This window comes from Chrysoperla carnea, chromosome 1, assembly GCF_905475395.1.
Source record: "Chrysoperla carnea chromosome 1, inChrCarn1.1, whole genome shotgun sequence".
Taxonomy (NCBI): Eukaryota; Metazoa; Arthropoda; class Insecta; order Neuroptera; family Chrysopidae; genus Chrysoperla; species Chrysoperla carnea.
Genome location: NC_058337.1, coordinates 131,228,276 through 131,256,137, shown reverse-complemented (window position 1 = coordinate 131,256,137; position 27,862 = coordinate 131,228,276). Strand labels below are relative to the sequence as shown.

Here is a 27,862-nt window from a genome sequence, read left to right as displayed (position 1 = left end):
TTCTTTGTAAAATAAACTTTTATAGGAAACATTGTTTTCGAAAGAAAGTAGATTACACCGAATGAGAATTATAGACAAAACTTTTTATACCATGTATATGAAAAATATCAAGGTATACTAAGTTTAATCCCAAGTTAGTAACGCTTAAAAATATTGATACTATGAACAAAATTTTAATATAGGTGTTCATAAAATCACCTAATTAGTCCATTTCCGGTTATCTGTCTGTCTGTCTGTCGTCTATCGTCTGACCGTCTGTCATCACGATTACTCAAAAACGAAAAGAGATATCAAGCTGAAATTTTTATAGCGTTCTTAGGACGTAAAAAGTGAGGTCGAGTTCGTAAATGAGCAACATAGGTCCATGAAGTCTTGGTTCCGTTGGACCCATCTTGTAAACCGTTAGAGATAGAACAAAAGTTTAAATGTAAAAAATGTTCCATATAAAAAAATAAACAACTTTTGTCTGAAACATTTTTTCGTAAACATCATGTTTACCCGTGAGAGCGCAAATTGTATAGTATGTATTATATGAGAATATCAGTTATATGTATATGTGTGACATGTATGTATATGTGTAATGTGAAAGAGTAGTCAACACTGTCTATACATGGTATTTCAACAATTCACTCAGTCAATTAAGTTAATTTTGAAATGGCTTTCAAGGTCAAGGAATCTTTATTTTCCCTCCTTGTTAAAAGCAACTTTTAGTCATTTTGCTCCAGATTCCTTAATTTTGAAAAACAGACAATATTTGGATACTTTTTGGAAGCCCTGTATAAGGAAAAAAAACAGTAAGTAATTTCTTTTCCTTTATGTTGTTTACACGAAACAAATAGTCTGTATACCAACATTCAAGTATAAAAAAAAAGCTTCCTTTTCGTTTTAATTTCTTTTATGTTTGATTAAGTGAAAAATAAATAAGGAAACTCACAATTCTCTTCTCACACTGAGTGAAAATTATTATTGTTTGAATTAAATATGTACATATTTCCACTATATATATATATATATATATATATATATATATATATATATATATATATATATATATATATATATATATTATATATATTATATATGTACTGTTTTTTCATTTCCTTCCAAAATTTAATTAATAAATAAGGTTTTAATTAAATGAAAAATTGAAGGAAGGAGTTTGTTGGGTGGGTGATTTTATCAGAAATTTTTAAGTCTAGAATACATAAGCCTGTTCAGAGTTTTACCAAAAACTCAATAAAAAATTTCTATATTAAATAAATAAAATTTGCAAATTTTTTTGTTTTTTTTTTTTACTACAACAAAAATTTAACCTAAAACTTTTTAAAAATCGGGTCACCAAAAAAACCGACCATTTTTACCTGGGTCGACTAGGTGAAAATTGTCAGTTCTTAGAAACTAAAACTTTTTCAAGCGGTTCAGGTACCCATGAATTTTGAGAGTATGCAAAAATAATTTGTACTTTTTGTCAAAATTTTATGTTTTTTCATTAAAAAAATGAGTTGTGAAAGTAGGTTATCAGAAGTTAAAGATAATAGAGATAATTTAGAGTACAAGGAAATATTTTATGTCATAATAAATATCCTGATCAAACCAAATGTAGTTTTGTCCCAAGTTTGTAACGCTTAAAAATATTGATGCTATGATTAGTCCATTTCCATTTAATTAGTCCGTTTCTGGTTGTCTGTCTGTCGTCTGTCATCTGTCGTCTGTCCGTCGTCTGTTCGTCTGTCATCACGATTACTCAAAAACGAAAGGAGATATCAAGCTGAAATTTTTAAAGCGTGCTGAGGACGTAAAAAGTGAGGTCGACTTCGTAAATGGGCAACATAGGTCAATTGGGTCTTGGGACTCTCTTGTAAACCGTTAGAGATAGAACAAATGTTCCTTATAAAAAAATAAACCACTTTTGTTTGAAACATTTTTTCATAAACATCACTGTTTTTGTAAAAACGTAAATTGTATAGTATGTATTATATGAGTATATTAGTTATATGTGTGTGACATGTATGTATGTGTAATGTGACAGAGTAATTAACACTATGTATACCTGGTATTTCAACAATTAACTCAGTTAATTGTTTGTTTTTACTTGTTTAAACTAATACTACAATTAATTCATACAGTTAAAAGTAAAAAAATTTAAAAATTAAATTTTTTAAAGAATAAAACAAGTACATATTTGAAATTAATACCTTACAATTTTTAGAAAAATATACTGTACAAAAACTCATTTTTAGACTGATTGCTTGATTATCTGAGCGGTAATATCGAACTGTCGTATTTTAGCAATTTTTTTTACTGTCGTAGCATTCATTTTTTGTTACCAGAAGACCAACTACGTTACTTTCTTCTTTATCCTTTTTACTAGCAAGTATATATTCGACTTTATAATAAAATGAAGATATTGTTGAATGTAGTGTTGATCTATATCGTTCTTTGTAAATATTAAAATTTTACTACCCCCGAAAATATAAGCTATTTGGTATTCAGGTTAGATTTGATAAATACCATTAGAAAATTGTATTAACGTTGTGAATATATTCTTCGAACTTGATTTCAGTTCATTCATATCTTTTTTTATCAATACTTGAGTGGGTGATTAAGTAGGCGTTGATTCAATAGCTACGAAAAGAAACTCTTCGTTTATGAAATCAGAAGGGCTTTTTAACGCTAACATTTTTATTCACTTACTTTTAACCGAGAACTGAATCACCTCAATTTATTTAGATCGATTAGGTTTTAAAAAGGGTTAAGTTTAAGGTACGGAACCCTAAACTCGCACTTGAAAAATAGCCAAACATACATAGCGGTCAAACTTATAACATTAAATTTTTCGGGGGTTAAAAACTCAGATGTTGCTAACGATTTTAGGAAAGTTTTTAAAGAGTCACAGAAAGTATTCTTGATAACCAAGAATAAAAGAGCTGTTACAATAACAAATTTAAGATAGTTTTTCATTCATTTGGCCGGGAATGAAAAAAACGGCTTCGAACTGGTAAATTTATACAGAGCGTCCCAGTAGTAACGATAGTCTTTGTTGCCTCAAGTACGAATAATTAGCTATTATTTAAAATAGGCAGCCAACTAGAAGCGGCAAAACAGTGGGAGGGGGAGAGGAAATAGTACGAAATTGCGAGAATGAGACGCGAGAGTTTCAACGTTTCGCTGGCATATATGTATGCATACATATACACGAGTGTGTGAATATGTAGAAAGATAATTTTCGTCTTAGAATTTTATTTTTGACCTGATGTATCAAGGACGTCCCCTATTCCTGGAACACAGCCTGTAAAGAAATTTGGCTAAATACTCCATATGCTGTCAGTCTATGACTCCAATTCCAAATGCAAATCATACTTGATACTGGGAAACTAATGATTTTTATGTTTTTTTGGATTTAGGTTACAAATGTTTTGATCGTCAGCCTGAAGTGTCAAGCCTTCCTTAGCTATGGCTAAATTTGAACTATTTTTTACGAGACTTCCAATCAAAAGAGTCTCTTATTATAACACCTTCGATTATTCTTATCATAACTCGATTATGTTTATTAAATTGAAAATAAAATTTGGATCAATTCAATAAGTTTAGGTTAAATTTAACGATCATGTTTTAATCGTTCGAAAAGAAAATTTATACAGTTTTTTAGGTAACTTCTAATCAAAAGAGTCGCTTTTATAACACCTCCAAAACTCGATTTTAAATAGAAACATTATATGTTTATTAAATTCAAAATATAATTTTGATCAATTCAATTAGATTAGATTAGATTTTACATAAGATGTGTGAAGTGTATTATATATAAGATTACCACGAATTTAAAATAATAATATTCAAAATATTATAAAGTGAGATCGTTCCAGTTCCAGGGGTTCTCTTACGTAATACACACAAAAACACACACAGAGAAAAAAAATTCTGTATCAAAATTATTATATTTCTGCGTCAAATATATACCAACATACAATATTAACAAAAAGGAGATTACGTGATATACATTTTATAAAATTTTTGATATTTTATCACCATACCATCACTAATGGTTTAGAGTTCAGCACTGCGTTAGCTGTGATTGTACAGCAGATCGTACAGGGTAGCTCATTTTATTTTATTCATACAATGAAAAAAATAATAATACATAATATCAACCGATGTGAGGTTGTCTCAACCTCACCGTTCGCCAAATATGGCAAATGGGGCCACGAATGTGATACAGCTACCGTACCGTACCGGGGTTGAGTGGTGAAGTTGACATAAACACATGATTTGTTTGTATGAAAGTAATATACTGTCTATCAAATTTCAAATATTGTTGTTTTAAAATGCAACCTCGTTTTAAACAACCTTTTTTTGATTGGTTCTACAACTTAAAATATTATAAATAGCGATGTGATTGGCACAATCACATGGCCAGGTTTATTAGGTTTATTTTTAAAAAAATAGATTGCTTCGGGTCGGACTTGAACCAGCGACGTATAGATTACTAGTGACAATAGTGTCTTAATACCACCGCTGCCGCGCTGTACCAACTGGACTAGCGCTGGTTGTTGTATCTATATATTCAATATATTTAAACGTATAAATCTATTCTATACGAGAGTAGAAAAATATTGACAGCGCCAAGGCAAGTTTAGACTTGCGGTTGAAATTATTTGTAGCTACTCTACGTTCAACTTTGATTATGAATTTTGTTATAACTTCATGAATGTAGACGAAAAATACAAATAAAATTTTTCAATATCTGCCTTGGTTTTCGAAATATTGAAAGCTAAATAGTATGCTAAACAGGCTCGAGTAGAGTCTGTACTGGACCTATATTTTCATAAAAAATTATCAAAAAGCATTTCTGTTTTTCATGAAAAAGGTCTATTTAAATAGTTTTTTTTTTTTCATTTCCACCGACTAATTTTGAAGAAATCAATGAAAACATATCATCCATCTACCGTTTTCCCATAAGATCAATGTTAAATATGTCTAGTTTTGAAATCAATTATTTATTGCAATAATCGGTCTGCCCTTCCTAAAATTTTCAGAATTGATTTAGACTTAGTTCAACTTCATATAAAAAAATCAAGCCTTTTATCCAAAATTGCCCTGCCGCTCGAACATCCTTAAAAAGTTAATAAATATATATAAAATAAATATATAAAAGTTAATAAAAGTTAATAAATATATTGGAATCAAAAGATTTTAACGTAAAACTATTTAAAAGTAGTTTAATTTAAGTAGGAAAATTATGCAGTAGTGTAATATATAGAGTAGAACCTTTTTTTTTCCCGTATAGTTGAAGAACTCCCTGTATACTTTGCACATTATTATTACATTTTAATATTCAAAACGTGACACATAAAATCTGTGTGTCCCTATACACCATATATTTTCTATATATACATATATAACCAAAACCATATTCCGAAAAATTTAAATTGTGTGACAATAATATAATTTTGATATAAATTTTCAGAAACAATACGTACTCTTTTGAGAGAGGTGTTTTTTGTGAACTCTCTTTTAAATGCTAATTTTTATCTGTCCTATATACGGAGAAATGAGAAATATGCTTTTTTTTAAACATTGGTTTGTAAAAGCTTATAATTTAAATTTCCAAAAATATTTAATGAAACATTCTTTTTCGAATTTTTCATGCAAATGTTTTTTTTCCACGAACAGCCTACATGTCAACCGGAGGTCAAATGAAGGGGTTGTACATCCAGTTTGTAGCACCTAGAACTATTTTAAAAGAGTTTTTAAACGAGTCAATGCGGTATGGGCATAGGCCCATTCTATTGCTAATGTTACTACTCTCTCATTACAGTACACAGTATGGCATTTACACCGATACTGGCATAGTGGTATCCCTTCCCTGAAAGTAAGAATGTTTGTTTGTTTGTTACGCTTTGACGCAAAAACTACCCAATGGATTTGAATGAAATTGTACAATAACATAGCTCATACATCAGGCTACATGAGCTATAATTTATAAAAATACAGGAAAAACAAAATTAATAAATTAAATTTAGACCATGACATCACACGCCATCTATTATCATTATTTTGAGCCATAAATTAAAGATTTCTATAAAATTGTGAACGGGATACAATTAATGGCCACCTGTTCTGATACATTCAATGAATCTAGACTATATAACATTAAAAAAAATTGAATTCTATACATATATTTTACCTGTGTAGAACAATCCTTATTCCGATTTCGACTGTTATGGAAGGGGAATAAACAAGAGCAAAAGATTTGGAGGTTATAACGAGGTGGCTTTTACTTTAAAGCCCAGCAAAGAGGGCGGGTATCAAGCTAATCAACAATAAATTTCTCGTGTAGTGTCAAAGAGGCGCTTTTTGGGAGTATCAATTTCCCAGCCCATAGTTTGAGCATGTGTAGCACACACTTTGCCGGTCTATTGAGTTTTTCAATTAAAATTTCAGTGCCTTAGTGTCACAAATGTCAACCATCTCAACAATCGTTTTACATAAGTTGATGTGAATTGATGTTGATATGAACAACAGATTGTTTATCGAGGATGTGGGTTCCTATCTAAAACGCTAGATTATCTCTTAATTGGAAAACTATTTTAGTTTATATAAAGCAAGCCTTGTCGGATCTTACTACTTTATTTATCTTTCGTGAATTCTTTACTCAAGTTTATGTAATGGAAAAATGATGGTATTCACAAAGTGTTTTTCTACGTCTAGTCTATTAAATTAATTATTATTATTAATAATAACAGATTCAAAGCACTTTATAAAAATAAAAAAAAATCAAATTTTATAATAATCATTTGTGTGTATAAATATAATAATATAAATTTATTAAAAACTAACACAATTATTTCAAAGACCCTTAATTTTTTAATTAAAGGTAATTACTTTTAATCACATTTATTATAACAAACAACTCTAATATTAATATACAAGGTGATTCTTTGAAAGGGGACAATTGTGTATTTCGAAAACGGAATGGAAAATCAAAAAACCCGGAAGCATGTAAATCAGCTAACTTTTGAGAGGAATGTATACACTATACACATGATTTAGTTTTTTAAAGGAAAATAATAAAGAGAACATATAAGAGTGTTCGAGTTAACGAGAATTGGCGTACACGAAGCAACGGAGAAATCCTGCAGAATGAAAATATTGTTAAGTTCATCAAATCACAAAGTGGCTTGGACATGTACAAAGAATAAACGAATGAAGGATACCAAAAAAAGTACTGCATGCCAAAGTATACGCCACTAGAAGACGAGAAAGATTTCGCCTTAAACTGGAATGTATATACAGGATTTAGTTTTTTATACGGGAACGGGAAAGGTTTCATCGGAAAATAGAACACATTCGAAGGAAAATAAAGGGGGTGTTCGAGTTAACGAAGGTTGTCGTACTCTAGTCAACGGAAAAATCTTGGAATTCCTGTAATATGAGGATATTGCGAAGTTAATCAAATCACAAAGACTCATATGGTTGTTCGAACATGTACAGAGAATAGATGAAGGGAGGATGTCAAAGAAAAAATTGCGTGCCAAAATATACGCCACCAGAAAGAGAGAAAAATCTCAAACGGTTTGGCCAGGTTCTGAATAACCTGAATGTGATCTGAGTCATTGGTTGAGGGATCTGTAGCCAGGGCCGGATCGCATGGAGGCGCATAGTTAAAAAGGCCAAGGCTTAATCCTGGTTATAGTTTCAATTGGATCTGATTGGAAATATTTGAAGCAGATTCTTGTTCTTTGCCCCAAAAATCATCTTTCGATTGAAAATTTTTGTTATAGGTCTCAAACGACTCCTGATTTTACTATTTGAAAGGCAACAAAACTGAGTAGTATAATAGTATGATCAATGCTCAATGGTTAAGCTCCTGGTGGCAACTTTATAATCTGAAAGTACCTGAAATACGATTACAAAAATTCTGGTTCTATTATCTGCTTCAAAAAAAATATAGACCCATTTAAAACTTTATTTGCATTCCCCTTTAAGGTAGTTGCCTTGCTATGGACTAGTGTCAGAAAACTCTAAATTAAGGATACCGTAATACAATTGCCACCAAAATTTGAAGTATTTTGACCATCTCTAACTCAAGGTAAACTTAATTAAAGTTCGAATTATTTACACGGAGAGCATTGGAGAGATTGTGTTTTTAACATAAGTTATTGACCACTTGTAAGTCGGTGAATTGAACAGAAACAACTATAGTATTGTGGCGTGAAGCCTCCGCTGATAGTTTTAGACAGACAAATTATTCCTTATTTCACTGCAAGCTCATCTACTGTTACTACGCATATAATCCAAAAACTTTTCAACAATATTGTAGCAATGCAACTATCTTAAAATGAACTGATACTGTTTTTTTCGTTTTTTTGATTTTCCATTCCATTTTCGAAATACAAGGGTGGAAAATTTTGCAAAAATCATCCTGTAGATTGCTATACCTATATTATCTGTGGATTTCATACGCTTACCTACCGCATATTAAAAACAATACCCACATATTAAAATATAAAACATATTATATTATATGCGATATTATACATTTAATTTAATTCAAAAAAAAAAAAATCCATATTTATTTTATTTTATTTACAAAAAAATAATTTCCTGTTTTTAATTAGATAGGATTAATTATATTTTTGTTATTATTAATTGTTTTAGGATAATTAAATAAATTTATAAACGTATTATATTTATAATAGTTTCAATGAGAAGTGTGGATTTTTACGAAGATATATTAGTTTTTCTCAAGCAGAACATCAGAACATTTATATTTGCCAATTATGATCCGGGTTGCGAGAGAGATTTTTTATAAAATGAATTCCTTATCTAAGATGGAGAATGATTTAGAGAACCCTTCAAACATATAGTTACTTAATATACCACGCAAAATAATCATATTACCACGTACATAATTGTTTAAAGTTTTGCTTGCACGGTACTGAAATGGGACCACTTCTAGCAAACTGTAAATGGAAAACACATAATTCAAATGGTCTACCGAAAATATAGACCTCCAAATCAGCATAAAGCAGGTTTTAATAAGATAATTCGACATTCAATCGAAATATAAAATGAGCGAGAAATATGAGAAAATGAGTGGTTGCCATTTGAGGAAATTATTCTTTTTACTGTATTCGTACAGCTTTATATATTATAAAAAAAAATAAAAATCAATATTCCGAAATCAGATTATTCGAATATATTTTTTGAAATTAACCTTGGAATTTTAAGTACAAGACACCGAATGATAAATTTCTTTATAATAAAAAACTATCAAAAATCTGAATAAATCAATAATAAATTTCAAATTCGAATATCTTTTAACTAAAAATTTGCAGACAATTTTATATTTAAAATTGGCCGTTATTTAAATTACCAGACAATATTGATTTTTTAGGAAAGATTATTATTTTACTAGCAGATACTTGCCCGCTTCGCTGGGCAATTTCTCCTTTAAAAACAAATACTATCACGTTATAGCCCTCACTTATCTTTTCTTTTGTTCACAATTTTATGGATTTTAATTTTTTGGTGAGGAAGTTTTGTCCATGATACTCGCTGACATTATAACTTTCTATAGGTCCAATCATTCAATTAACCTGTTTTTTATACTTTTTAGATCAAAATTGAACCCCATCCACTAAGTTTCATCAAATTCCAAAACAATTTTTTTACGGTTCCCTCGATTTTTTCAAAGGGGTGTACCCCTTAAAAAATTGCATAAAATCGAGGAATTTTTTATATCTCCAATTTCGATAAAACTCAGTATATAAGGTAATTTTGACCTAAAAAGTACAAAAATCGGGTTCATTTGATGACTGGTTCAATAGTTTTTGAGATACGACCTAAAATCGATCCAAATATTTCGATATCTCAGAAACTCTTCATCCAATCAATAAATTAACCCGATTTTTATACTTTTTGGATCAAAATTACCCATCCACCGAATTTCATCAAATTCCAAAACAAAAATTTTTTTTGCATTTTTCTCGATTTTTCCCTTAAAAAAATCGAGAAATTTTTTGTATCTCAAATTTCGATCAAACTCAGTATATACGGTTTTATCTGAAAGAGAGCGGTTTGACTATATCATGTTTTTTAACAAAATTAAAATCAACCCGGGGTAATTTATTTTATCAAGTACCTGTATATTTTATGAAAATCATATATTTTTCTGAATCGTCTTATTATTCACTTCAATTATTTTGACCATTTTAAGAAAAAAATATTATGTTATTTATAAAAAGATTCCCAATTTAATGGTACCTTCAGAGTATATAAAACATGGAGACGGAGTATATACAAATAGGTATAATCTCTATATATTATAAATGTGAAAATAAGCATGTTTGTTTGTTACGATTTCACGCTAAAACTAGCGAATGGTTTTTAATGAAACTGTACAGCAATATAGCTAATACTTCAGAATAACACATGAGATATAATTTATATAAAGATATATTAATAAGAAAAAATATTTAAAAAAAAATTTAATTTAACATTACCATAAATTATTACAGATTTCTCTAAAAGTAGTCGTTTGACATTACCATAAATTACAGATTTCTGTAAAAATAGTTAATATAAAATATTTCACGGCCATCTTTTCTGATATACTCAATGAATAATTACGACAATTATACATTTAAAAAAAATAAAAAACCATACATATATTTTACCTGTGTAAAACAATCTTTACCATTATTTCGAGTGCTATAGAAATGGGATAAGCGAAAGCAATCTTTATCAATCTTTACTTAAATTAAACCCAGCGAAGCGGGTGGGTATCACTCTAGTTTTAAATATTTTCCTATTTCCTTCTAATAATTTATTAGAGGTAGTACAAAATAAATTATTTCAAACATTCATTATGAAAATTGAATACCTTATTTCAATTCCTTAAGATATTTTACATTTTACTAAACAAAAAACCGTTCTTTCAATATTCATTAAAAACGATAAATTCTTATCAAACAAATGTTAATGAATTTTACAACACAAATTCCTTGATAAATTTTAAATTTTGAAAAACAAAATTGTAGTAAAATATATTTTCTAAAACTTTGTTCATTATACAAATTTTAATTTTCCTAAAATTATTCGAATTTACTTCTTATAGTAAATTAATTAAAAAGCATAATAATATTTAATTAATAATTTAAAGACCGGCATGAAATCAGGTTTGATCAATTGGTTTATGGTATCGTGTCTATTTTTCAAGAAAATCTATTCAGCCGTTTGAATATCATCGCCTATTTTATAGTTGTTTCGGGTAGGGAACTCTAAACTCAAACTTGAAACAAATCTCAGAACCATAGACAACTAATTATAATATAAATATTTATTATCTATGCTCAGAACACTCACGATCAAATTATTTTTCAAAAAAAAAAATAATCAAAATCGGTACATTCGTTTAGGAGCTACGATGCCACAGGCAGACACCCAGATACACAAGCACGTTAAACTTATAACACCCCTCTTTTTAGTCGTGGATTAAAAATAAACAAAAAGTTCATATAAATATTTCTTCGGGCCTGTTCTCGAATTTCTCTATCAAATTATCTTAACATTCTCGAACAACTTACCTAACAAAAAAAATCAAAACAGCTTTATCCGTTTAGAAGCCACAATGCCACAGACAGATACACAGAGAAACGGATACGAAGTTAACAGCCCTCTTTTTGGCCGGAGCTTGAAAATCTAGGGAAATTAATAACATTCTCAGAATCGCTATCTCATTTTCAAGATATATTTGACATTTTTTCAAAATATTTTAGTGATTTTTTCTATGAATATTAAGTAAAATTTCTGAGCGGAAAATACTAGAGTCTAGTAAAGAGAATTTACTTTACCCTTAGAAATATTACAACCTTCTGCAGTTCAATTTACTGTGGAAAGTAGAATCTATAAAGTTTATTTAAACAATTGGGTTATTCAAAGTTCATTTTATAACAACGCAATATAAAAAGAAATGAACTGTAAATGAAATATATTAAACATTCTTCATTAATTAGGCCTAGAGCCAATCGTAGTATTTGGCTTATTGTTGATAATTGATCACGAAATCTCACATAGAACGAAAAATAGCATACATTGAATCAATTTAAAGTGAAATTTTTAAATACAACTTTTTAGAATTACAGCGATGGTTATAATTTCTTTTTCGGGTTGCCTGAAAAAAATTGAATTACCCAGAAAGCTTAATTGATGAATATTTATTAAGGACGATCTTCAGATAAATAATTTGGTCAATTTTGATTAAGCCGGGCACATAAAGGATTCCGTACCATTATACATGATAAACCAGCGATTTTATTTTGCTGATTCCAGGAGTTTTGCATTCAAATAAGTCGTTTAGACAACAAAAACTACCATTGTAAATCCATCTGTGATTATAGACAAAAACTATCAAAGTAAATTAAGTAATACAAAAACTATTATTGCCCTCTATAATTCTCAAAAAAAAAAATATTTTTGTTATGCCATCTTTCATTATAAAAAAAAAACTCATATATATATTTTAATTAGTTATACATACTCTCGTCAAAATTTAATCTGCCTAATTATTGGGGTTTATGAAACACACTTCGTTTAAAGGTGGGTGGACAGCGTAGTCTTAGTAATAGAGTCTCGTTGGTTACCTTTCTAATATAGAATCCTCGAAAGGTAATTTAATACTTAAAAGACCGAGATGGCGGCCACTGCCCAAACCTTAGAAAGTATAATTTACAAGATATCAGACGAGAAACTACTTAGCTTCTAGTTTTATTACATAAAGAGTTTTACAAAATTTTTGCATTTTCTATTCAATTTTCTAATTTGAACACTAACGAATATGCCATCAATTTTAAAACCCAGGGTATTAGTGACGGATTAACCTTTAAGCGGAGCAGGAAATTACGTAGGGATTCCGCATAGGTTAAGGGCCTCGGAGAAGATCAAAAGAGATAAAGGCAAATTTTTAGGGGGGCCAAGCCGATTAATGGAGGCAAAGTTTAGTTTGACTGTCATATTGCCAAGGGGTACATCATGGGTTAACCCGGCCTTACAAGTGGGCACGATTTTAACAGAAATCTCTTAAATTTCAAGCCATTTTAATAATATCGGCTCTAGTCTTAAAATTATTTTACAAACAGCATTGCAGTCGTAGCCCAGCAATATATTTCTTCCATAACAAATATTTTGTTTGCGTTAATTAATTATAAATAATATATTTTTAAAAGTACCACCATTTCTCTTTATATTTATATTTATGTAGTGTATTTTATTATTTACTTTTTAAGAAGAAGTAATATTACTCTTTAAAATAATTATTTTACTTAAATGTTTGAACATTATTAATATTTGTATAAATATTTTTTTTAAATGATATTTATACAAGGTGGTCCATTATTATTAACTGAAACTCGATCTTATCATGGTAAAAATAAATATTGTTTTGTTTACGAAATAGAAGTTCGATTTATCAACAACTAGCTGTGAACTACCCGCTTTGCTGGGCAACATTCCCACTTTCACCCCTCCCCCCATATTCCATTTCATTTTCTAGATTACTATCTATCACCTAACTAAATTTCATCAAAATCCGTTCAGCCGTTTAGGCATGATAGAGCAAAACTCCCAGCAAAAACCATAAAAAAATCACTAACTCAATTCAGTTTTCTGCCTACTTCCTACCCCCTAAGTATGATGACGTGATCACTTTGATCTTATATCCGTTTTTAGGTAACCATCTATTACCTTATTAAATTTCATCAAAATCTGTTCAGCCGTTTAGACGTGAAAGAGCAAAAGTCCCAACAAAAACGACTAAAAATCACTAACTCAATTTAGTTATCTGCCTACTGCCTACCCCCTAAGAACGATGGCGTGATTATTTATAGCCTATGACCATTTCTAGGTTATCATCTATCACCATACCAAATTTCATCAAAATCCGTTCAGCCGTTTAGGCGTGAAAGAGTAACAGACAGAGTTACTTTCGCATTTATAATATTAGTATGGATAGTATGGATTAAGGATGTTTCTCTGCTTCAACATTGTCAAAAAGTTTGTGATTATATGCACGGTAAGAGTATATGAGCTTGTAGTGAAATGAAGTATAATTTTTATCTAATCCTGTACTATCAGATACTTCACACACACACACACACACACACACACACAAAACTCAGTGTGTAATACTCAGTTGTTTACAACCACAATATTATAGTTGTTTTTGTTACAACCATAATAATCTAGTAATTTCTAAATATCGTCTAAATGAAACAATATGCTAAATAATTTTCAATTTATTTAAACTAAAACTGAAAAATATGCCAATTTTAATCGCAAATATATTAAAAATGGTTTGGTAAATCGCCGTCAAATTTTACCACCTTATGTTTTTATACGCTATATATATCGAGGTATAATAAGTTTAGTCCCTTTGTAACGTTTAAAAATATTGATGCTACCATTAAAATTTTGGTATAGGTGTTCATAAAATCACCTAATTAGATCATTTCCGGTCGCTGTCTATCCGTCTGTCATCAAAATAACTCAAAAACGAAAAAAGATATCAAGCTGAAATTTGTATAGCGAGTTCAGGACATAAAAAGTGAGGCTAAGTTCGTAAATGAGCAAAATAGGTCAATTTGGTCTTGGATCCGTAGGACTCATCTTGTAAACCGTTAGAGATAGAACAAAAGTTTAAATGTAAAAAATGTTCCTTATAAAAAAATAAACAACTTATATTTGAAACATTTTTTCGTAAACGCACTGTTTATCCATGAGGGCGCAAATTAGGACAAAACATTGGTGTCTATCTTCTCTAATAATAGTTAATAGGTTAAAATTTCAAAATACACTTGAGTCTAATATCTTCTTCTTCTGATTTTTTCAACATCCAAAAAAAAGTTTTCTCAACTATCCATGAAGTTAATGATTGCACTCGCGTCTTCTATCACATTCTTTTTTAATTTTTAACTATAAATAGAATAATTAATAAATAAAAAAACACTTTCATTCAGTCTAATAAATCTTATTAATTGTACAATAAAAATTAATAATAATAAAAATATTACTTTTAATTAAGATTCACTTACATATTTATACAATTAATAAATATATATATATTGAAATAATTTCAAGAAAAATACAATATTGTAATTTGCTAGTAGTGCTTGCCTGCCATCATAATAATCTAATAAATCATCTCTTGGAACGTATATACTCTATGTCAGTAAAAACGAACCAATTAAAACATTCTAAGTGGTATTACTATAAAATATTACATGTGAATAATGTGACTTATTGTTGCAAATATGTTGACGAGGAGTATACATTTTATTAGAAATATTTACACAGGATGGAATTGAGTAAGCAAAAAAATCGATGAGATTTTTTTAAGCCATTACTTTGTTGTTAGCGTGCGTTATTAGACAAAGAAATAAAACAGTAAAATGAAAAACTGGAAACTAAATATCGATGTATTAAGGATGTATGAGCATGACAACAATGTTTGATTAAAAGGCTCACAATTTGTTTGTAGGTAGTCTTTTACTCAAAGAATATGTGGTTAAAATTTCAGCTTAGGTATCCGTGCAAATTTTTAAGAAAAAGTCATTAAAAATCGATATAAAATACATTGGCTCTTATGGAGGAATCTCAAAAAACGACATATTTTGGAAGTTTTTGATAATTTTCATTTGGAATGAATGTAAACAAATTTAAAAAAAACTTTTTAATAGAAAGTAAACATATTAGCAATGAATTAGAAAAGAAAAAAAACTAAGTGTCACCGTCCATATAAGGGATGTAAGAGCAGGGTAGATTAAGGGTTGAAATTATTTTTATCTTATTTTTAACTTTGATGATGAATTTTGTTATAACTTCATGAATGTAGACGAAAAATAAGAATAAAATTTTTCGATATGTGTCTTGGTTTTCGAAATATCGAAAGCTAAATAATTAAACAAAATTTTCAATTTTCGATATTTTGAAAATTAAGCCAGATATCGAAAAATTTTATTCTTACTTTTCGTCTTATATCGTCAAGTAATAATATAAATTTATCATCAAAATTGAAAATATCTATTTTTAAATTTGTGCCCCCACTACCATGCTCATACATCCTTAAATCTAATTTTGCGCTGAATTCGATTATTACTTCAAAAATGGCCACCAAAGTAATTAGTGCCCAAGGCGGGTAGTATACACCTTATCTCTTGGAGTTTTAGTTAGTTTCTCGGGGGTTTCGTTGAACACGAATATCACTACGAAATTGGTCCCTAAGGTATCTGGTGTCTAGGGCGAACAGTATACTCTTCGTCTCTTGAAGTAATACAAGAATATGTAACATATTTCGTCCTTGGGCATCCCCTATTCTTCTGCCCTGAACACCAGGTATCTTGGGAGCCCGTAGTGATATTCTTGTCCAGTGGCTTCGAAAACTCCCAAGTAACGAGTTTCGACAAAATATGTTACATATTCTCGTAAAATTCCAAGAGATTAGGTTGTATACTGACCATCTAATTTATAGTATTCTTATAATAAAAACTAAAGGTCCCGCAATATTAGATAGGAAAAGGCTTTCGGTGAAACTTTTTCTAACCCACTCAAAAATGATTTCTGGGTCATTCTGATCAAAAGCTCTCACGACAACATAAATTCTTAACGCGTAGTTTTCGAACTATGCGCTATATAAGTATAATGTCTATTAGTAGGAGAGCTGGCAAGAATTTTTGGGTAGGTATTTGAGGCAAGCTGAAAACTTGTCCTGTACCTCTCCTATTATACCCCAACACGAAACTGCAGACCTGGCTGGTGAGTAGCGGGGCTAAATCAACCCCCAAATTTTTACAATTATTTTTTTTCTTTTTATCCAAAAATATATTTGAGGCAATTTGAAATTTTTATATGTTGTAGTTTAATATTTACAGAATATTAAAAAAAAAATATGCCAGACGATTCAGCCGGGGTTTTAACATTGCCAGACGCGTCCAAACATATTTTGCAAAAAAATATAAAAAATGTATTTGAGGCAACTTGAAATTTTAATAGAGTATTATTTATAACTAAAAAATAAGACTCTCAAAAAGACAGATCATTTCAGTGGGACTTTCTACCTGCCAGGTGATCTAACAAATTTTGTATGGGTGCGAGTGCGGAGCGCTATAGACAAACTGTAGAGTGAGAGAGAGCGTTTATCGGCAACTGTCTGCGTTCTTGTTTGCTGCGTTACTATTGGCTCTGGCGAGGTCACGCGACTTACTATAGCCATGTGGTTTTCAGTCGAAATGTTGGAGTTGTTATTCTCAGTCGTATTCTAATATTTGTGCTACACGATTTATAAGTTAAATTCAAAGCGATGACCTTAACATTTTTATGGAGTATGGATGACACTGGGAACTCTAAAAGGTACATCAATGTAACAAAGTTACACATGGAATTAGGGCCATCTTTATGTGCAAGTTTACCTGGTTTTCATGCATTAACAGGATGCGATTATTATCCATCATTTTTCCAAAAAGGAAAAATAAGACCATATAAAATATTGATAAAAAATCGAAATTATCAAAAAGCTTTGACAGATCTTGGAGTTGCACATATTACCGGATTACGTGATGAAATTTTGCCAATTTTGGAAGCATTTATTTGTGAAATTTATGGATAAAAAAATATATCAAATATAAATGCAGCACGGTTTCAAAAATTTTGTGTAACTTACAAAGCTAACACTGAAGATGAACCTTTCAAAAAAACTTTAAAAAATTGTGATCCCTCTACTTTACCTCCGTGCAAAGCTGAATTACAACAACATCTTTTAAGAACGCAATATATAACAAGTATTTGGAGAAATGCATATTTGCGATTCCCCAGCTCTTTGACACCGAATAGAAACGGATGGACACTTCATGAGGATACGCTACATTTCCACTGGTTCGACGGAGATTGTATGCCGCAATCAGTATTCGACGCTATTGTGAAAACAATAAACAAAATAATATTGGAAATAATACTGCAGGTGCGTATACATATTTTTTTTTATAACTGCTGCATTTTAATTTCTATGGGCTATTTTATAAATCCATACTTTTCGCAGATAATGCAGAGGTATCCGAATTAGACACAGATGAATCTTAAGTTGATTCTGATAGCTCTCATGAAGGAGCATCTACAGAAGAAGATAGCTCTGATGAAGGAGCATCTACAGAAGAAGAATGACAATTTCTTTCTGATATGACAGGGAATTAATTACATTGGTATTTGTATACTCATAATAATTCTGCAGCTGTATTATATTATTAGTATATAATTTTTCTATTTTAATAAATCTTATTTTGTAATTTAATATTTTTGTAATCATTACTTTATAAGATCACCTGGCAGGTAGAAAGTCCCGGCGAAAAGTTACTCCAACATTTCGACTGAAAACCACATGGCTATAGTAAGTCGCGTGACCTCGCCAGAGCCAATAGTAACGCAGCAAACAAGAACGCAGACAGTTGCCGATAAACGCTCTCTCTCACTCTACAGTTTGTCTATAGCGCTCCGCACTCGCACCCATACAAAATTTGTTAGATCACCTGGCAGGTAGAAAGTCCCACTGAAATGATCTGTCTTTTTGAGAGTCTTATTTTTTAGTTATAAATAATACTCTATTAAAATTTCAAGTTGCCTCAAATACATTTTTTATATTTTTTTGCAAAATATGTTTGGACGCGTCTGGCAATGTTAAAACCCCGGCTGAATCGTCTGGCATATTTTTTTTTTAATATTCTGTAAATATTAAACTACAACATATAAAAATTTCAAATTGCCTCAAATATATTTTTGGATAAAAAAAAAAAAATAATTGTAAAAATTTGGGGGTTGATTTAGCCCCGCTACTCACCAGCCAGGTCTGCAGTTTCGTGTTTGGGTATAATAGGAGAGGTACAGGACAAGTTTTCAGCTTGCCTCAAATACCTACCCAAAAATTCTTGCCAGCTCTTAGTCTATATGTTGTTTTGATCGCTCTTAGCTTGAAAACTACTCGTTAAAATTTTTCTGGCCGTGAGAGCTTTTGATCAGAATGATACAGAGAACATTATGGAAAGCCATTTTCCTATCTAATATTGCGGCGTCTTTTCATTTTCATTCGGATTTCCTCTCGAATTTTATATTTTCTCGGCTACACTAAAAAATGATACGGCTGAATAATGATTTCCCCCAATAATTCGGTTTTAGCATACTCCAGACCGAGCACCCATCGCATATGTATACATATGAAAATAGCCAACATAAATATAATAAAGAAACTATATTTATATCTCATACAAAGTATATATGCAAGCTTAAATAGCTTGTGATATAGCAATGGCTTTTAAAAATATATTTAATAATACTAAAATAGTAAAAATAAAAAGAACATATAATATAATATTCAAGTATTTGACCTGATTCGATTGTCTCATTTGATTTATTTCAATTAGTGCCACTGACTTACATACTTAACTAGTTACGTAAATACATTTAACAACATCTATATATGTTGTTTACTCTTAAAATATATATAAAATGCATTCCTATATACTATGTCGTTCACTGAAAGATCACCCTCATATTATTTAACCAAATAGAATTAATTGGAGTGGCTGTTAAAGCCATTTGGAGCACTAGGATGATTAAATACTGTCTTCTTACTGAGCTAGATTTGACAGAAATTTCATTATGTAAGAGTTAATTTTCGGTTGATCCTTCTGTGAACGAAGTATAGAAGGTATTTTTAAATACTCGAGATATTTACTTAATAAAGTAACTTTCCACAAACACTTTCCTTAAAAACTTTCCGCTAGAAATAATTTATATGACCGTGAAAAGGGTAGTCTTTCACTTCTCACTTTATTACCAATAAATGACTCAATTCGTTAAGACCCAAAATAAAAAAAAATAACTCATTTTACGACTACATGTTATTAGTCCTCAAAATTTCTCCATAAATCTCTCTCGGATTCAAAGAATGTCTCATTACTATCGCATTTAGGGGGCGTAATTTTATAAAGAATAAAATTCGAAGCGATGCCAATAAAGACACCGCCTTTTCTTACCAAAAGGCGGTCAGAAGAAAAAAACGCCTTAAATATCAAAAAAATTCTGATTTTTTCTTATATTATTTATTATATTATTATTTTCCAGGTAAATGTTGGAATTTCCCCAGAGAATTTTATGAATTGGAATAATGAAATCAAACCATCCCATTGATAATAATTTTTGAATTGTTCTATATTCCTCCATTTTAAAATTTTTATAAGATTAATTAAACAAAATCTTTATAAGATTAATTAAACTATTTAAATTGAGAATAAATGTCATTTTGCTCCTCAGACGTAGAGATAAATGCAGATTTGTATCCAAAAATCTTACTCCAAAAGTAACAATAATTTTAACTGCATTATAATATCGTTATTTTTTTACTTTTTAGTGCATATTAATTTGTTTTGGAAAAGATTTTCTTTTGAAGTCGGTTTTCTATTTGTTAAAAGTTTTTTCTATTTTGTGATTTTTAGTGAATCTAAAGTACACTAACTAACTTGTCACTAAAAAAAGAATCATCGAAATCGGTTGACGTGATATTGAGTTATTCGTCCTCTTGTCGTGCATACTTAATGCAAATTTAAGACTTTTATGATTTTCTCATGGATGTCGTTATTAGAACTCGACCAAAATGAAATGGGACCACACGGGAAGCACTACCTTTCAAATAGATAAAGAATCATCAAAATCGGTTCACCCAGTCAAAAGTTCTGAGGTAACAAACATAAAAAAAAAAAAAAAAACAGTCGAATTGAGAACCTCCTCTTTTTGGTTTGAAATCGGTTAAAAAGGGGATAACATTTTTCACTCTTTCAACTCTCCGTATAAAGCAGGAAGGGGTGGAAAAAATTTTTGACCAATAGATTCCAAAACTAGAAAGTACAAATCTTTTAATTATTGAGTTTCTCAAAACGATGATTTTTCGCAGAGATCTTTGAAATTTTGGTAAAATTTTGTGTTTTTTAATTTTTCTTCAATATCTGATGAGTATATTTATCGTTTTGAATCAAAGAAATCATATTAAACGAATAAAACCGTTAAACTGTTTACTTTAAATTAATCGTATATAAAAAGGTAAGTAAAATGGTTTGATATTTCTAGATATAATCTAAATGACTAAATTTGAAGATCTGATAACAAATCAAAATTTTTTAACTCCCTTAATATTCTTACACAGATTATTAAATTCACAATCATTAGCCAAAAAAAAACATCAATTCCATATGCAAATTTCTTTTCGGCATGCTTAATAAAATATGTTAAACAATGGAAGTGACGTGAAATTTTACCAAAAAAAAAAATTCTAGTTATATAATATATTAAAGTTATACACGCACGCGATATACATTTTTTATGGCCAATGTAACTCGTGCATAAATTATAAGAATTGTTTTTGTGTTTTAATACGTTTTTTGGGGAATAAAATGAAATAAAGCAACAAAAAAATTCAAATTCGTTATAGAATTTAATGATTAATTAAAACTAATTAGTAAAACTAAAAATAACAAAATTTCAAAAATGCATAAATATTAAGAAAATAAAAAAAAAAAATTTTGGGCATGTTCTTCATTAGTATTTCAACTCAATTACAAATTCAAATCGTGGTGGGTATAATCGTTGGGTGCCAGTTTAATAGCTTTCAATAAACTTATTATAAGATGGCCAAGAATCAGACCCGGGTGTATATTTCCTTAAACCGGATCAGGAACTAGAATAACAGCACCCCGTTTCTCCAGCGTCTGATATAAATTGTTTTAAAAAAAAGCCCATATATAATAATGGGTGGAAAATGGTAATTTTTTGTGGACAAATAAAAATCCTTTAATAAATTAGAACTTTTTAATATTTCAATATTAACATTTGCTAATAACTTTAAATTGCTTGACATAGAATTAAATATAGGAAACATATAGCCAGGCAAAGACATTTCCTTAATATTTGGGATCTGGCATCATTTTTTCCTCTCTCAACTTGTTATAACTTTACATTGCGAGCTTTTTGTCCTGCCTGTAATTACTTTATTTTTCATTAATTTCGGTTACTAGCGCTATAAAAACGGCAAGTTCTTGCCAAAAATATCTTAAATAAACCAAGTGAAAACAAACAATTGACTGAGTTAATTGTTGAAATACTATGCATAATCAGTGTTATTTTCTTTATCACATTACACATACAAACATGTGACACATACATAACTGATAATCAAGTATAGTACATATTATAAAATTTCCGCCTAGTTAGCGCCCTCACGGGTAAACAGTGACGTATACGAAAAATGTTTCAAACAAAAGTTGTTTAATTTTTGATAAGGAACATTCTTTACATTTAAACTTTTGTTCTTTCTCTAACGGTTTACAAGATGGGTCCTACGGACCCAAGACCCAATTGACCTATGATGCTCATTTACGAACTTGACCTCACTTTTTACGTCCTGAGTACGCTGTAAAAATTTCAGCTCGATATCTTTTTTCGTTTTTGAGTTATCGTGTCCACAGACGGACGGACGGACAACCGGAAATGTGACTAATTAGGTGATTTTATGAACACCTATGACAAAATTTTTTTCCTAGCATCATTAATTTTTATAAACTAATATTTACAGAAATATTTACGAATATTGAATTTTATGAATTTGAATAGGTAAGTAATAGATAAAATTTTTGCACGTGCCGGGTCTTAAACACCGAAGTCCTTGACTACACAGCATGTGTTTAGCCTCTAAGCTACACATCTTTGTTATAAATAAAAATAATTAATATGGAATATTTATTATTAGGGAAGTTGATTATGTGAGCCATAAAGGTCGCATTCACATAAATAGCTTGTTTACAACAGTAATTGGTACCCAAAAGTTACGAAAGTCTATAAATACTAAGACTATCTCCGAGACCAATTCTGTCACGATATTCATTGTCAGCGACCCAAAAACCCTCGTGTAACGAGTTTGGTCCGATTATATAACAAATTACCCGAAAACTCCACTAGGCGACGAGGAACCGTTTACCCTGAGCAAAACATACCTCTGAGACCAATTCTGTCATGATATTCGTGTTCAGCGACCCCAAATATCCCCTTATAACAAGTTTGGATTCATTTTCATCATTATTAACCGAATTGTCTGCCTGTCTGTTTGTCCGTCATCACGATTACTCAAAAACGAAAAGAGATACCAAGCTGAAATTTTTATAGCGTGCTTAGGGCGTAAAAACTGAGGGCGAGTTCGTAAATGAGCAACATAGGTCAATTGGGTCTTGGATCCGTAGGACCCAACTTGTAAACTGTTAGAGATAGAACAAAATGTAAAAAATAAACTTATAAAAAAATGTAAACAACTTTTGTTTAAAACATTTTCTTTAAACATCACTGCTTACTCACGAGGGCTAGGTGCAACATCAAATTTTATAGTATGTATTATATGGGAATATCAGTTATGAATGTGTGGCTATCTAAGAGTGGATCAACACTGTCTATACATGGTATTTCAACAATTAACTCTGTCAATTGTTTTTTTACACTTGTTTACAATAATTTTAATAGAAGATAAATTTTTTAGGGCTCCTACATGAAACAAACCTCAAAAAAAAAAATGCCATGAATCACTCAAATAATTTCCCCCTTGAAAGTTTTCGTAATAAATTTAGAAAACCATTCCACATATATACATTCAAGAATGAAGGAACTCATTCTTTATTGTATCCGCCTTCGTGATAAATTGGGTCGAAACTCGAAAGGATATAAATACTACCTACTTACCATAAAATATAAACTAAATATTATATTTTACGAAAAAAAAGGTCTTATATGAAAAACTGTTCAAAAATATGTTATCTTCATAAAATAGTACTTACTTATATTATAAATTTACTTTTTATATCGAAAAATATTTTGTTGTAGAAATATTTAAAGCCCAAGGCAACGGCACAAAATTGTACCGTTTATAAAAATTATCATAATATTCCAATTCAAATAAAAGGCAGAAAAAGAAAATTCTTTTTATTTTTCTATGACAAAATATTTACTACGGCACAATTTTTCTACGTTACAATATTTCCACTTTCGAAGAATTATACTTTAATTAAAATATACTCTTAAAAAACTTGCTTGAACATTTTTTCTACTCTTAAATAAATCTACTCTCAAATTTTTCATACTTTTCAATATTTATGCTTTTCAAGATAATTCTACTTTGAAAAAACATTACTCCTGCCAAAATCCATTCAACAATTTGTCACTTAAGGAGGATCCCTCACCAGTAATAGAAAAAATTAAATTAGTAGAAAATGATCCAAATGTTTAGTATGTTGTAGTTAACGATACATATTATTAAATCAAAAAAAAAAATTGGGTATCTTATCGATCAATTAAGAGAGTAATTCTTAATTAAAAATACACTAAATAACATAATCATCCTCATATCATGCTATGTTATTTAGTATATTTTTAATTAATTAAATACTCTCTTAATTGATCGATAAGATACCCAAATTTTTTTTTGATTTAATAATATGTATCGTTAACTACAACATACTAAAAATTTGGATCATTTTCTACAAATTTATTTTTTTCTATTACTGGTGAGGAATACTCCTTAAGGTGTTCAAATTGCAGATAAATATAACAGTTATGATTGTCAGTCAGTTAGGTCAGTCAGCCCTTATTTATGAACAAAAAATAAAGATTCATTTTTGATTTCAGTGGTATTTAAATGAATCTTATTTATTTATTGTTCATAAATAAGGGCTGACTGACCTAACTGACTGACAATCATAACTGTTATATTTATATGCAATATACAATATGTATAACAATTTTAAGCTTTAGGTCAGTCGATTACGAACGATAGAACAGGGGTCAGATATTTGCTAAGTTTTACGTGGTACTAAAATGAATTTACTAAAGTTGAAAATTGTTATACATATTGTATATTGCATATAAATATAACAGTTATGATTGTCAGTCAGTTAGGTCAGTCAGCCCTTATTTATGAACAAAAAATAAAGATTCATTTTTGATTTCAGTGGTATTTAAATGAATCTTATTTATTTATTGTTCATAAATAAGGGCTGACTGACCTAACTGACTGACAATCATAACTGTTATATTTATATGCAATATACAATATGTATAACAATTTTAAGCTTTAGGTCAGTCGATTACGAACGATAGAACAGGGGTCAGATATTTGCTAAGTTTTACGTGGTACTAAAATGAATTTACTAAAGCTGAAAGTTTTTTATACATATTGTATATTGCATATAAATATAACAGTTATGATTGTCAGTCAGTTAGGTCAGTCAGCCCTTATTTATGAACAAAAAATAAAGATTCATTTTTGATTTCAGTGGTATTTAAATGAATCTTATTTATTTATTGTTCATAAATAAGGGCTGACTGACCTAACTGAATGACAATCATAACTGTTATATTTATATGCAATATACAATATGTATAACAATTTTCAGCTTTAGTAAATTCATTTTACTTAGCAAATATCTGACCAATGTTCTATCGTTCATTATCGACTGACCTGATTAGCTTATTTCGAGAAAGCAGTGGATAACTGCTCCTTTGTCCACCTATTAAATTCACCTCTAGTTCTTTTAATGATAAAAAAATGAATTCTAAAGGACAAAAATCAAGAAGGAAGAACTCTAAGAAGAAATCAAAGAATTCACTCAAAAAAAAAATTAAAAAGCGAAAATTAAAACAAACTTTTCTGGCAAGCATGTTGAAAGATGGGAAAAGTGAGAAAGGTGTGATCATGCAGGGAAATGATTCCAATTTTATACTAGAGATTTCTAGATTGTGTGTCGTCCGTTGAAGAAAATTCGAGTAATTTTTTTTAAATAAACAGAGTCGGACTACAATTTTAAAGATAATTACTACATCCAAAACCTTGTAAAATTCATTCAAGTAAAACATTAGTTTCGATAATTTCAACCTCCAAAGATGGAAGAAAAGCTTTTGAAAAAAATTTCTAACAGACTTTAGTAGGTTCGAGGGTGCACCTCGAAAAGCTTTTAAGATGATGAGGCTGATAGCAGAAGATGGTGAATAGATGGTTCTAAAAATTCTGAGCTCTTAAAAAATTCGGCTTCTTTACGTAAAAGACAAACTATATGGGGATAAGCATAAAGTTTGTGAGATTGCGAAGAAAATCTATCATTTTTAGATGTAGTTCAAACCCTTGCACTTCTCTAAAAAAAAAGCACGCACGGTAGGATATTCTAGATACCCTGAAACTACTAAGCAGAATTAGAAAGAAAAGCGCATCTTTTGATTTGCTCCCAAAAAATAATTATTGCCTCCAAAAGATAAACTAGTATTAAACTAAAAGCCTTTTTTCTAAATTAGAAGATTTGTAATTACTTATTAATCTAAAAAGCGCAGTAAAAAGCTTCAAAAAAGTAATACACGTATAAAATTCGAAAACATTTGGCCGTAAGCGGAATAGGTTAAGGAAATGTGTGCCATGAATCGGGAAAAAAAATTACTATACAACGATTTTGCAATTCAAAGTGACGGTAGTGTCAGTCACAATTTATTTTTCTAATAAATTTGATTCTAAAATACTAACGTTCTTGTTCATACCATTTCTCAATAATTTATTTTATGTAATTTGGCCCCAGATATAATTTAAAATCATAATTCTGTATAAAGATATTCAAAGTTTAAAAACACCCTCGAGCGCGACTCCCTCTTGCCTGTAGTGTCAGTCACACTTTAATTTTGTTAAATAACTCATATATCATAAAGTTTTGAGCGCATTTTTAACTACAGAGGGATAAATGTAGAATCAACCACAAAACTAAAACCGTTAACATAATAGTATTCATAATATGAAGCAAAATAAGTCGAATTTTGGGTCAAATGTAGTGTCAGTTACTTATAAAATCATGTTGCAACTCATTCGAAAACTTGTGTAGGTTCAATGAGTTGTAAATGATCTCGATTTAACTATTTTACTCGATAAAAATATTTGAAATTTCGAAAATATTTTCTTGGGGTGCGATTTTTTTTATGACAAGTGTAGTTTGACTCCCCTAAACAATTCCCCTAAAATTCTATTCTAAAACTCTATGCATACCGTAATATTTTTACACGACCCAAAAAATAGTAAATAATAAAATATGCGCATATTAATAACCAAAAACCAGAAAAATAATAACCGAGGGGAGATGAACACAAGAATAATTAATTCAACAAAAAAAATACAGGAATTCCGTAAAGCAACATTCCATTAGGTTAAAAAAATACACTTCCGAGTTGACCTGACACATGTATGACCAAAACATGTTTCATTTATTTTAAAAAGCCGACGCCAATGACTTGACCTAGTTAACATAACATTACATAATTCTTTTACAACAACAACAACAAAAATTCCTATTTTTCCTGGATTAAATAACATAAATACAATAACAAATTACAATTGTAAATTACTTCAAACGAAAATTTACAAACAATTGTATAAATTTTATAACCTCAATATTTTTCATTCGAATAAAATTACCATGAATTACATTTTAAAATAAGGAAAAATTGAATAAAAAAAATAAGCAATCCAGGAAATATTACGAAAAACATTTTGACTTTAAACTTTAAATGAAAAGTATGTTTTCATGTTTTCATTTTGACAGCTGAAAATAATTGTACAATCAAACGAAAAAACGGAGAAATATTCGACGAATTCATTAAATTTAATAAAAAACTATTTAAATTTGATTTAATTATGTTTATAATATAAAAAATTAAGCGAAATATTGTGTATAACATTCACAATGAAATAGAAAACACCGCC

General features: G+C 29.7%; 1 protein-coding gene across 1 annotated transcript in view; it reads right to left on the bottom strand.

Moving 5' to 3' along the window:
• LOC123295025 (protogenin-like) overlaps window positions 1-27,862 on the bottom strand; it is a 209,424-nt gene that overhangs the window by 181,296 nt on the left and 266 nt on the right. The window lies entirely within an intron of this gene.